Source organism: Melitaea cinxia, chromosome 22 (genome assembly GCF_905220565.1).
Source record: "Melitaea cinxia chromosome 22, ilMelCinx1.1, whole genome shotgun sequence".
In the NCBI taxonomy this organism is placed as follows: Eukaryota; Metazoa; Arthropoda; class Insecta; order Lepidoptera; family Nymphalidae; genus Melitaea; species Melitaea cinxia.
Window position 1 is genome coordinate 3,352,664 of NC_059415.1, and position 13,475 is coordinate 3,366,138.

Here is a 13,475-nt window from a genome sequence, read left to right on the forward strand (position 1 = left end):
GAATGTCATTAAAAATCTTTGAGATCTACAAACATTGTTTGTAGTTTGGTTTATTAGAAATTTTGGTAAATTCACAAAATAAATTTGTAATAGAAATTAAAATGGAGTCATTGAAAATTTTGTGATTTTCTTTGTAATAATTAAATTTATGGTAAAATTTGTATAATAGTCTTAAATATAGATGGAATGTTATATAAATTATAAGTACAAATCTTCATTCTAAAATTGCAGAATATCTTGGGTATCATTTGATTAGTAAAATTACAATACGAATTAGGAATTTTACTAAACTTATTTTCAGTAAAAGTTTAGTTAGTTTCAACAAATATGTTGTAATTTTCTTACATTTAATTAGACTGAGCAGTACAGTAAATTTAAAAACTGAGTTTTGAAATTACTAAATCTTCGTGCGTAATTATTTCAAACGCATTTCTTTTAAAAATACAAAAAAAAAAAAAAAAAAAAAAAACAATTAAGCCATTAATCCCAATGAATAAATTAATTAATTGGATTGAGTTACAATTGGTAACTTAAATTGATTGCCAAACAATAATATTTATATACGCTTTTTGTCATGAGAGAGATGTATCATGGAGTTTGTTGTATTGAACAGAGGTCTATTCTCCATTTTAAAAGGAGTTATATATTAAAATGGGTAATATGATTCAATTAATACTTGAAAAAAAAGTGTAATGGATTACCTTCATATAGTATACAAAATTTCATCCACTACGCGTGTTAAAATTAAAAAAAGGATATTTTAACAAACATATTATTTCATGTATTATGTATTATATTGTTAACTAGCTGTGCCCCGCGGTTTCACACGCGTTAGCCTCCCTCGATATCTATCTAACGGTATATATAATATTATACACCTTTGTGCCGTTTGCAGTCGAAACACTTGGACCTTGGGAGTAGCAGTGCTAAAAAAAATTTAAATGAGAAAAAGCGAGATAGCTCCTCGCCTTATTGCCTCCGCTGGTGACAAGAGGGCTGGTGCATTTTTGCCCAGAGAACCGGCATAGCGATTCAACGGGGAAATGCTGCCACCATTCTTGGCACAATTCCGCGCGAACATGATTTATACCAAAACTATCTGTTAATATTTAGTTCTTAAGTCGTGAATTGTAAATATGTATAATGTTTAATAAAATATTTTGAAACTAAAGCTATATATATAAGTCATAAGGGTTCAGGAGATAGTGTTAATAAATAGTACGAGTTGAAAATGGATATATATATAAATAAAAATAAAAATAAAAATAAAAAATAAAAAAGCCTTTTATTTCTTGCTTTTTTCATATTACAATCTTAATACCAATGTGCATGCAAAATTATTCACAAATACAAAAAACGTTTTTAAAAAAAGTAAAAAAAAATAATAGTAAAAAAAGTAAACAATAAAAAATAAGAAAATATCCGTTAAGTACCTAAACACAAATTGATATGGTTAAATAAATAGTAAATTTAGAATAAAAATAATAGTAAGTATTGTTTTAGTTTATTAGATCCTAGTATTTCATTAAAATAGTAGTAGTTTTCCTGGCAAGAACCCTCTCAATGAAAGGTAAAGGCCTCCTCCAGGGATATATATATATATAATAATAGTTAAATTAAAAACCGTTACTGTGGGTTAGCTAAAATTATATTACAATGAGTAACGATTGTTATTTTACACACACTAGAACATTTTTGTTGTATATTGTTACACAAACCAGAACCAATAGTTTTACGTGTTCTTTAGGTATGGTAGGGAGACCCACATAACAGTATTTTATTGATTTCACCAATTATCACCATACACTGCAACGACGTTAGTCTACAGTGGGTTGGTGGACTTTCATATTTTAATTTTGATTATTGTCTTTATAAAGACCGTACAAAGTATGAAACCACAAAGGATAACTCCCATATCCGATTAGAGAGAGAAAGAGAATAAAATCCGCTACAGTCGTTGTAAAAGCAATTTTCATTGCTTAGGTATACATACTAGAACCACAGAACTAGAGCGGTCATCATATGGTAAAATAACCTTGTAAAGCTGTCGATCTTGATCAAATCTAATCAATTTAAACGTGGGAATTTAAGTATATAGCAATGTACATACATCATTTCGTATTTCATTTCCTCTGTATTAGTAATTCTGTTAAGTTTTAATTTCCTGCTCAAAATATGGAGCAGCCCGACCGTGGTAGTACCTAACAGGATCACAGCTAAATAATACTGCTTTCAAGCAGTGTTGTGTTCCTTTTGGTGAGTAAGGTGACCAGAGTGCCAGGTGCTACCACAGTCGGGCTGCTCCATTTTTTGAGCAGGCAATTTTCTGCTGTGCCCTACCTCAGTTAAAATATACAACATATGACGACATATGGACCCTGATCACTAAAACGCTATCCGTGTATCGTTGGTCTGTGATTTATTTCTAGCAAATCGTCGTATTGTCAACTGGTTAATTTATACATGTAAAACATCTGTTACATTAAATAATTATTTTCAATATACTTTACTACTCTGTGTAAAAACATGTCGGCGCTACTCGCTCGACTGGAGTTGTCTAATAACCTTACCTAATTCACATTTTTTGTTCACCAATTGAAAACGGTTAATAATTTTAAGGAATGAAATGGATGCATTGTGTATTTCTATTGTTAACAATATATACTACGGGCACATATTTATCGTACGGCCTTAAGAGGCTGCGAACGGGGCCGGTTTTTGTGATAGTCTCGGGCAATAACTCAAACTTAAATTATGTCAATCTTGCTACCGAATGAAAAAACTAAAAAACAACTTTCAACGAAGACTAAGATAGATGATTCTTTTGTTCTTTTTTTTATTCAGAGATTATTTTATTTATTTATTTTCAAAGAAAGCTTAAAATGATTTTTTTGTTGTTTTTTTTTTATTCAGAGATAATTTTATTTACTTATTTTCAAAGGAAGCTTACACGAAGTAGGTACTTCTGGGACAACAATTATTATACGGAAAATCCGGTAAAGTTTCGGCGCAATACTGAGACTGGAATGGAAGTATCAAAAATTCTGCTCTGTTGTTTGTGGTTTGTTTTATTGTGGATTTCCACATTTTTTTAACATAATTAGTCCCTGTTTAACTAACACTAAAAAAGTAGCGAGATGAAGCTTTGCCTAGCAGTAGCATTATGCATGTTACTTACTGGCTGTGATAATTATTTATAAAGAATATGAAATGAGTTTGTATTTCATCCGAGTTTGCGAATATTCATATGCCCTTTTGTCGCAATGTTATGAATTATAATAAAAAAAGGTATGTAATATAAGGGTAAAAGGTAATAGTCATGATTTAGTAACTAATTAATGACTATGAAGTTCTACAATTTGTCCAATGTTTATTCGCAACGGCCGTTAAATGTGAGGTCGACTTCAAACCAACCTTGTTCACCAATGTCAGTCTATTTATTTGGTTCGTAACACTTGACGTAATAGTTAAGAATGGGATCTTTGTTACAATTTTTTACTTCAATTCTTTCAATGATTTTACACTTAATTGAATACTAACTTTCCGATCGCGCCGTGGTTTGCGTGGATTGTACGGTATTGGATGTTCCGTTTTTTCCGTTGAAATATAGACCAGGTATGAGGTAGCTCCTGATGGATGAATTTTCAAAATCGGTCCAGTAGTAGTTTTTGAGTTTATCCATTACTATCAAACAAAATACCTACAAATATTTTCTACACACACTACAAACGTTTTTCTGTCTCGCTCGTTTTTTGAAATTTTCTAAATTTCTACATTTTGACGACGCGTAAACGCACTGGTCACAGCACTGTGACGACTGTGGCTGTTGCACTGGTAACCTTAAGTCCGATCCCCGCACATTGTATGCCATATTTGTATCTGGTCATACAGATATTTACCGTGGTCTGAGCGTTTGTGCTTGTATATTGTATGTGTTTTCGGACGCCCAACACATGAGTGAATTCTAGTGAGGGCCGTTAAGTGTGAGCCGTTTATATATGTTCTGTAAGAAACTTCCACAAAAGTAATTTAAAAAAAGGCGAATGAAATCGCTCAAGTTTTTCTCAATTTATGTCGTTACCAAGGTTTCATAATTTGTAGTATACTATAATTATGTGTAGATTGTAGTTAATTTAAACATTAATGTGTTTGGAAATCAAGTGATATCATATAATATTATATTGACTTTTTGATTATTATTTAAGCATTTAATAATTTATTGATATGCATATAGATTCAACGGTTCATCGTGGGTTTTCCTGTCATTAATGTTAACTACTCAATTTATATGCGTTATATTGTAATCTTTATCGCTTTCCTCAATAAACAGGTGTGACAGACATATAAAACAACAAACTATATAGATCAACAGATAATATAACAGATTATATAAATCGATTGATTTGAATACGGGCTGATGCAGAGCTGCATTCGTGGTCACGGATTTGATCCTCTTACAGGGGTCGTTGAGTGTGAAACGTGTGAGGCGTTTAAATATTAATCTTCTGTCTCTTTTTTATACTATAAACTTGACAAACAAGCGGTTGGTCCATCTGATGGTAAGCGGAAATTGTAGCTTATGGACGCTTGCAACACCAGGAGCATGGCCTGCGAGTTGCTGAGACCACTTAGCTCCTTTTCCCGGAGCTCTGACAACCTTAAAGAAGGCTATATTAACTTGCTTAGCTGTAAAGCTACGTAGTGACGTACTTTGTCCGGAAATTAATTTCAATGTACATGTAGTAGGTATGCTATTAATTTTATTACGAAAACATTGGACAACCGGTTTCAACGTGACTGTCTCATTATTACTTCCGATTTTTACTAGATCGAGGTTATCTATATAATATATATAGAAATGAATGTTTGTCTGTATGTCCTTTATAGAATCGTAAAATATGCATTTGTTCATGTTATTTATTTTATTTATTTATTTACAGAAAAAAATAGATAAAATTTATGTGATAAACAGTGCAGCAAAAACAATTAACATTTTAACAGTGCACTGTGTTTCTCAAATAATAATACTAAAGTACACACGATATTATATACTAACTAGCTGACTCGGTAAACGTTGTCGTGTCGCTAAACGCTATTTAAAAATAGCGGTTGATCGTAGAGGGTTGAAAATTTAGGGTTGTATGTATTTTTTAATGTTGTATCATAAAAAAATAAAAAATAAATAATTTATCTAAAAATTAAAAAAAATAGGGGTTATCATTAACATTTAGGGGGATGAAAAATAGATATTGTTCGATTCTCAGACCTACCCAACATGCACACAAAATTTCATGAGATCCGGTCAAGCCGTTTCGGAGGAGTTTAACTACAAACACCGCGACACGAGAATTTTATATATATTAGATATAAAAATATGATATAAAGCTATACAAATAATAGATTATACATGTGAATATAATAAAAGAAAGAAAAAAAATTAACATCAAGTGGTTAAAGAATAATAATAATTATAATAGAAATAATAAATGCGGCCATTTCATTCTCTCTTGATGATCTTCATCAAAGTGTTGTGCATGAGCCCACAAACGTTTAGAGATGGTACGACCAAAAAAAAAGCGTGGCAACGCGCACAGGTTACAACTAGTATTTTGTGTTTCAATTTGAAGATTTTGTATGTCTAACGTTAACCCTCAACATAAATGTGGTAAACGCAGATATTTGTCGATGTAATTTAGTTACATAGACTCGGTATCTTAACTTTATAGTAAGAATCCTAATTTAATGGTTAATTAAACTGTATGTGCCATATTACGAAATTTATATACTTATTTATTGGATATGTTTTAAAAGAGGTAATGGAGTTGGTTACATACTTTAGTTGCAAATACAAATTAATATATTATAATTTTAGTAAGTTTTCTTTTCTAATATAATGTAATTAAAAAAATCGTATTCATATCAGTTATCTGTTGCCCATAAATTAAGTTGTCTTCTTAAGTATGTTAAAGATAATTATTATTAAATATTTATTTGATGTAGCGCGAAGAAGTAGCTGAGAAGATTGGAGCAATAGGTTTGCTTTTTGTGTAAAAGTAGAAATATTCTAAAAGATTATAGATAAAGATATCATCGGTTCCTAGTAAGAAGGTTGCAATGCAAACCGACGCCCACATATACATCTGTATACTCTACAAATATTCGTTACAAGTGAATATCAAACCCACTGCTTCTAACGCAAGACAAACGTTGCGACAAATGCACCTTCGTAATAGCAAAAAATATATAAAATATTATTTAAGTGATTACTGTGCCTTTAATAAAAACGAGGTTATTCGTGACGAAGTAAACTAGGACGTGAAAATGGCTTCAAGAAATGCTCCTTAAATGAATAATTTAAAGGGTCGAATGTAGGGCGACGTATTGAGGTGGCGGTTTAACATGAAAACCATTTTTTATCGAAATTCGTAATCAGTTGGGCCAAATTTTGAGGGTATATCTATATATTATAACTAGTAATTAACCCAAGAGCCTGATTCGTCAGTTGATGATAACGCTATTTGATTGATAACAGTATTCAACAGATAAAAGTTAATGATTATATGTTCTTTTTCATCATCATCTTCCGTTATATTTGATGACGCGTTGGCGCAACGGTCACAGCATTGGTTTGTGGCTGATACGCTGGCGGTTGCCGGTTCGATCATGATTGTATTGGCTATACAGATTTTTGCCGTGGTCTGGGTTTGTGTGCAGTCTTTGTGGGTCCCCACCTTGCCTCGGAGAGCACGTAAAGCCGTCGGTCCCGGTTGTTATCGTGAACGCCTGATAGCAATCGTTACACATAGTAGGGAATATATCCGCCAACCCGCAGTGGAGCAGCGTGGTGGATTAAGCTCTGATTCTTCTCCTACATGGGGAAAGAGGCGTATGGTTTTGGTAATACAACACACATATATATGTACAGTTGCGTGACTTTAAAATTCGACATGATGTGGGCTAATCGTTATTGGCTTTGTCTTAGAAATGCGTGGGAACAACTTAACGACTATGTACTTTTATGACCGTGAGTATGATATAATATATGCATACCTACGGTTTTTTGTGTGTGTATATAAATTATGATTAAATTGTAAATTTATTGTGCGTCTCAAGAAATGTATTTGTGTTTCTTTGTAGTAGACATACAGTAACTTTCATTACAGCAGTCAGCGTAGTAAACAGGTAAGTTGTATGCAATGCGTCGTAGTAGGTTCTTCTTAATTAATCTACATTGCGATTCCAGTGGTTATTTTAAATTAACATTAGTCAAATTAAGTAATTAATAAATATTTTTTATGAGTATTCATTTTTGAAACATACTTGAATAAAACACATTTTTAATTTTAAGTTTTTTACTCTGATTGAACCTGTTCTTAAAATTTCGTTCACCATTAGAAAGCTATACTAGCCAAAGATCTTATAAGCTTTAAATCATCACGATACGATCTACAATTTTTGAATCCGTCAACACAAAATTGTTTCAACAGCTGGTGATACCAATAAATGTATGTACCTATACATTGAATATGAATGTTACTAGGAAATATAAAAAAAAAGCTTCCAGTAGAAAAATCAATAGCTGATGCAAATTAGAACACGCTTATGTTCATTGAAATGAGTTCCAAAATTAAAAATAAAAACCGAATTATAACTACACGAAACAATATTAAAATGTCACCACAATGTTCTGTGCATTACATAATTGGATTTTGTAATGAATAATATTTAGTGATGTATGTGAATAAGATAATGATTAAAACAGTGATTGGATATTATCATATTTTGTGTTACAAGTGCTTCATCATCATGCATCACTATTACTAATATGGGACTTACACGATTTTATAAAATTGAAAATCTTAGTATTTCGACGGTATTGTAGACGCCGTGGTCACGGGTGACTGTTCAGGATGACAATCGCAGTAAGTACCTGTTTAACTGGTTGTTGATTACGATATTTGATGGATGACGCGATCCAACAGATAAGTTTTTGATATATTATTCTTTTTTTACCATCGAATTCGACTATTTATTTTCAAGATTTGCAAATATATAAAAGTTATACTTTATATAATGAGCATAAATAGGCCCTAACGGTCTATTCTCCCTCCTGCAGTTAAAGTCTATTCCTAACTTATTCGAAGGATAAACTTTATCCACCACCAGCAAAACCGGCCCTAAGTCGCATAAAGTGTTAAAAAAAATACTGCAAAATATTATAGGCATTAAATACATCGACTACATAGAACTAGCATATAATAAAAGTCTTACAGTAGTCAGACACGAAGATCACCATTGTGTAAAAGGTAGTCCTTTTCTTTAACCTTTAACAGTTCACTTCTGGAAATAGGCTTTCTCTTATGTTGGCCACTCCGTCCACCCTCTGAATCCAGCGGCTTCCTGCTGTCTTTTTCAGGTCGTCAGTTCACCTGGTTTAAGGGCGGCCTGTACTCCTTTTGCCGAGATGTGGTTATCATTCAAGAAACTTCCTTCCCCATCGGTTGTCAGTTCTCCTTGCAATATGGCCTGCCCATTGCCACTTTAGCTTGCAGATTTTGAGAGTTATGTTGCTGACCTTTGTTCGTTTACGGATTTCATCATTCCGGATTCTGTTACGTAGAGAAATACCAAGCATAGCTCTCTCCATCGCTCGCTGAGTGACCTTGAGCCTATGGAAAAGGCTAAGCGGTAGAAGACCCTGTCTCAGCGCCGTAGGTCAACACTGGTAACACATACCCCTCAAACACTTTTGACTTCAGGCACTAAGGTATACTGGAGATATATTTGTAATTTCTCAAACGCTGGCCAAGCGAGTTGGTTATAACAGACAACGACTAATATACATGTCTTCCGGTAACATACATAATGTTTAAGTATCATGACTGTATTGTTGATATATCTTATCAAAAATTGCATAAATATTACTACTTGATGTTTGCTCTTTAAGATAAGAAAAACATTTTTTTTTTAAATTTTTTATTTTGATGTATTTGCAGGTCAAATTTCAGATAAGTAATGTAATGTTTTGACAGAGTGATAAATCACATTTTAAACCTACAAATTCTTATTTATCAAATCATATTTTTGTGAGATCACCTAAGATCAAACGACATCCGAATAAACAACATTTTTTTAAATAAGTAAATCCACTTAGAAAAATTTCCGCTTAGAAAAATTAGGCACATTACAAACGGCTGAAACAAAAAAAAGAAAAAAAAAATAGGAGTTATATAAAAATAGGACATATACAAGAACAAACATCTTAACATTAAACCTCTTTTAGATTTAAAGCGGAGCTGTTACGAGTACCATGAGATTGATACGGTTAGTTTGTCTATAGTCTATAACTCTATACTGTGGTACTAAATATTATAAGGCTCATTTTTTTCTTGGTATACTTATATGGAATGATCGTCACATCTTTAAGACGTAACTTACAAAAAATATTTTTTCCACCGGAACACTCATACAGAGAGACAAATGGAACAAAATTGTATGAGAAATTAATCATCTTGCCTTCTGTTGGTCTCATAAAGTGTACAATTCATTATAAATTTTATAATACATAAGTAATATTATGTATGTATAGTATGAATGTATATTTAGATAAATAATTTCATATTATATAATGTGTGTGTATTTATGTGTGCATGTTGGGTGTAAGAGTGTATGTGAATACATACACTCTTACACCCAACTATTTATTGTTTATTACTATATTATTGTTGAAAAAATACGCTATAAAGACAGTATACACCCATAATGCTTAGGTTAGGCTATACCAAAAAAAGGGAAAATTGTACAAATAAAAAAAAGTTTAAGATATTGTAACAGAAAAATACCGTCAGCGTCGGACCGCGTCCTAGCTTTACAAGGCAGTCACAGGACTGTCGATCTGTTGTTTTAAGTAATAAATTGAAGATGAAGATTAAGATAGTCAGAGCACCTGGGGAGGGTCGAAGGCAGAAGGCAAAGCGTTTTGCGATGCAGAAGTGTTGCAGGTGTCCATAGGCTATGGTAATCGCTTAAAATCAGGTGAGCAGCACGTTTCTTTGACGACTTAGTCTTATAAAAATATATATACAAGTATAATGAAACAAAACTTGTACATTTAACGCAGTTTGCATCATTATAATTACAGAAGAGTAATCGCATTGTATGATTTGATCGTGGGAAATTTCCATTTCCTATTTAATACATAATCATTTTACAATAAGGATAATTAAATGTAAATAATGATTTTTAAGTTGTTATTATCCTTCTTATGTTTTTTGTTTTCCTTAACCAAAGGTTGTCTGAAGGTGGTTGGTTCGTTATTTTAGTGATAGGACAGCCTTATCAATTTTTTTCTTGTCCTTTTTTGTTGTTGTCATTAAGGAGAGTCGGAAACATGTAAAAGTGTTGATAACAACCAAATTCTTATTGTACACACCTGATAACTAACTTGACTGGTATATAATTTATTTAACATTGTGGATATGCAGGTATAATATTAGAGTAGACAGGTAGAATGCCTATTGTAGCTAACTTGCCTAAGTATGATGATATAAGAATAATACTTATATTTTTATTTAGATGAATACCACGATTATAATTTTGGAATTCCATATATAATATTTATTTTATTTTATTAGGATAGTTAGTAGTTAGTAGCTTATTATAACTATAACTAATCTATACTAATAATATTATAAAGCTGAAGAGTTTGTTTGTTTGTTTGAACGCGCTAATCTCAGGAACAACCGGTCCGATTTAAAAAATTCTTTTGGTGTTAGATAGCCCATTTATTAAGGAAGGCTATAGGCTATATATATCCTCATGCTAAGACGAATAGGAGAGGAGCATCAATGAAGAATGTTTTAAAATCGGGATTTTTTTCCTTTTGAGAGCTCCCGCTGCGTGCGGTGCGTTAACAGTTAGCGTTAGCCCAAAGTAACTATTCCAAGCGGACGAAGTCGCAAGCAGAAGCTAGTACAGAATAAAAATCAAAAAAAGCTAATAACTAGCTACCACATATAGAAACTGAAAAAAAAATTACAATGCTTCTATCGTTCTCACGCCCTGCTTTTCGCAGATGATATCAAAATTTTGAAGCGTAACGTTGAGAGACATCTTAGTAAGAGTGCGACTCGTCTATCAGTCAGTCAGTATTAAAAGTTACCGTAAAAGCTTAAGAATTTAAATTGAGTAATATTTTTTACCGTCAAAAACTACTTTCCCTCTTCTTTTTTATTTCTCTCTTCTCTTTTATTTTAGGCATTATTAAATATTATTGTTGACAAAAATGTTTTGAAACATACGCAAGGCCTTGATTATTACAATCGTGATCAACGCCTTAAAGCTTCTGACGTCACGAATTATGAACCAGCTTTCAAGGTCGAAATTGTAGCAGTTATTTTTTATATTCTACGTTGCTCTTACTCATTATTTGAACGTGGGAAAGAGCAAGGCAGAAAATGTATTGTATTGTTAATAATTGTCAACCTTTTTCGTTTTCAAATTCTGTGTTTATAATTTTAAATTTTAATTTTTGTTATATTATTGTGTTATTGTCATCCTTGTCTACAGTTTCAATTATGTTTTCGCTATCTGAACGCAAAGTCTGATTATGTAACAATAAACAAATATTTGGGGAAGACACTGTGGCCTGTAACACAGCTTCTCTTAAGCTAGCACAGGTCGCAGGGCTTCTAGATAATGTAAACCACATAATTTGAGCAAATAAAACTATTTTATTATTATTATTATTATTATTTTAAAGGCGTATTGAGTATATTCGTATTTGGATGGCAAATTAACAAATTCTTATGTAGTTATGAAGTAAATTCAATATCATAGTTTATTCGATTTATCGTACTATTCGAGTTTTCACGTTAGAATATAAGTTATGCAGTCACTAACAAAGCGACATTTTTGTTTTTGAAATTATCTGTTAAAAAAACAACAACAATATTTTCTCTGGTTTATTTGGATAATAAGTTTAGTTTCATATTTGGTTATAAATTAAATATTAATATCCTGGTATACGAGTAATAATAGTCAATAGAAGCTAATGTCAATACTAGTTAATGTCACTCAATAATGAAGTAGCATTTTTGTATTTGAAATTATTCGTTAAAAACAAACAAATAATCCACATTATCCTCTTAATTATATTAGTCTAGATATAAATAATGAATACCTATTTAAACAAATAATTGTATAAAAATAATTAAGGTATAAATTACATTCGCGCCGAATATTCTCAGCATTTCCCTGTTAAATCGTATTATCACATCTCTGGGTAAAAAAAATAACCGCGCTTAAATTTAATTAATTATTTAAGGCTTTGTATTTTAAACATGCATAATACTGTATTGTATGTATGGTACTTGAATTTTAATGTTTATTTTGTAAATTAATCTACGAAATGTACGCGCATAACTTCCGGCTGTATTGAATTAATAAGTCTCTTTTTTTCGTAACTGTTAGGACAAGATTTATATACAATATATATGTATATATATATATATATATATACATATATACTTATATATATATACATATATATTCATGTCAAAAAATATTGTATAAAGTAGGTTGACCAAAATTTGTTAAGTCACCATCATCACTTGAGCCTGTCGCAGTCCACTGTTGGGCACAGGCCTCCCCAAGTTCGCGGCAAAAATTTTTATTGCCTATAGTCAACACGCCGCGCAGGCGGGTTGGTGACCGCAGCGCTGGCTTTGTCGCACCGAAGACGCTGCTGCCCGTCTTCGGCCTGTGTATTTCAAAGACAGCAGTTGGATGGTTATCCCGCCATCATTCGGCTTTTTATGTTCCAAGGTGGTAGTGGAACTGTGTTAACTGTGTTATAAAAAAGACAGCCGTATGAGAACGTCCTCCTTTTTTTGACGTCGGTTAAAAAGTTATCAAATATCAAGTTCCAATATTTATACTTAACATGATAATCAATAAGTATAAAGTGTTTCTATATCTTATCGATTTCCGGTTTTGGTTATGTTTACAGTGGTTTTAGTGATAATGTTTTATTGATTACTATCTGTCGCTCTCGATTTCATTCACATACAAATTTTTCATTTTATAATATGTTAAGCTAACGAAAGGAAAATAATCTTTTTACAGTTTTGATTACATTTTTAATCACCAATATGCTTCGTTCCTATTGGTCTTAGCGAGATGTTATATAGTCTACCGTCTTCCTTGATAAAATGAGCTATTCAACTTTAAAATATATATTTTTTTCAACTCGATTAATGTTTACTTATAAATATTTTGTAGGTGTTTTAATTTCAAAATTAATTTGGTTTTTAGATTTTCGAGATGTTGAAAATAGTGTGTGACAATATTAATTTAATCATTAATTATTTCAAGTTAAGTGAAACGGAAAACTATGACTTAACATCTCGATTATAAGATAGTCAACATTGAGTTGCAAAAGACATCAACGCATTTAAGTACAAAATATGTAAAGG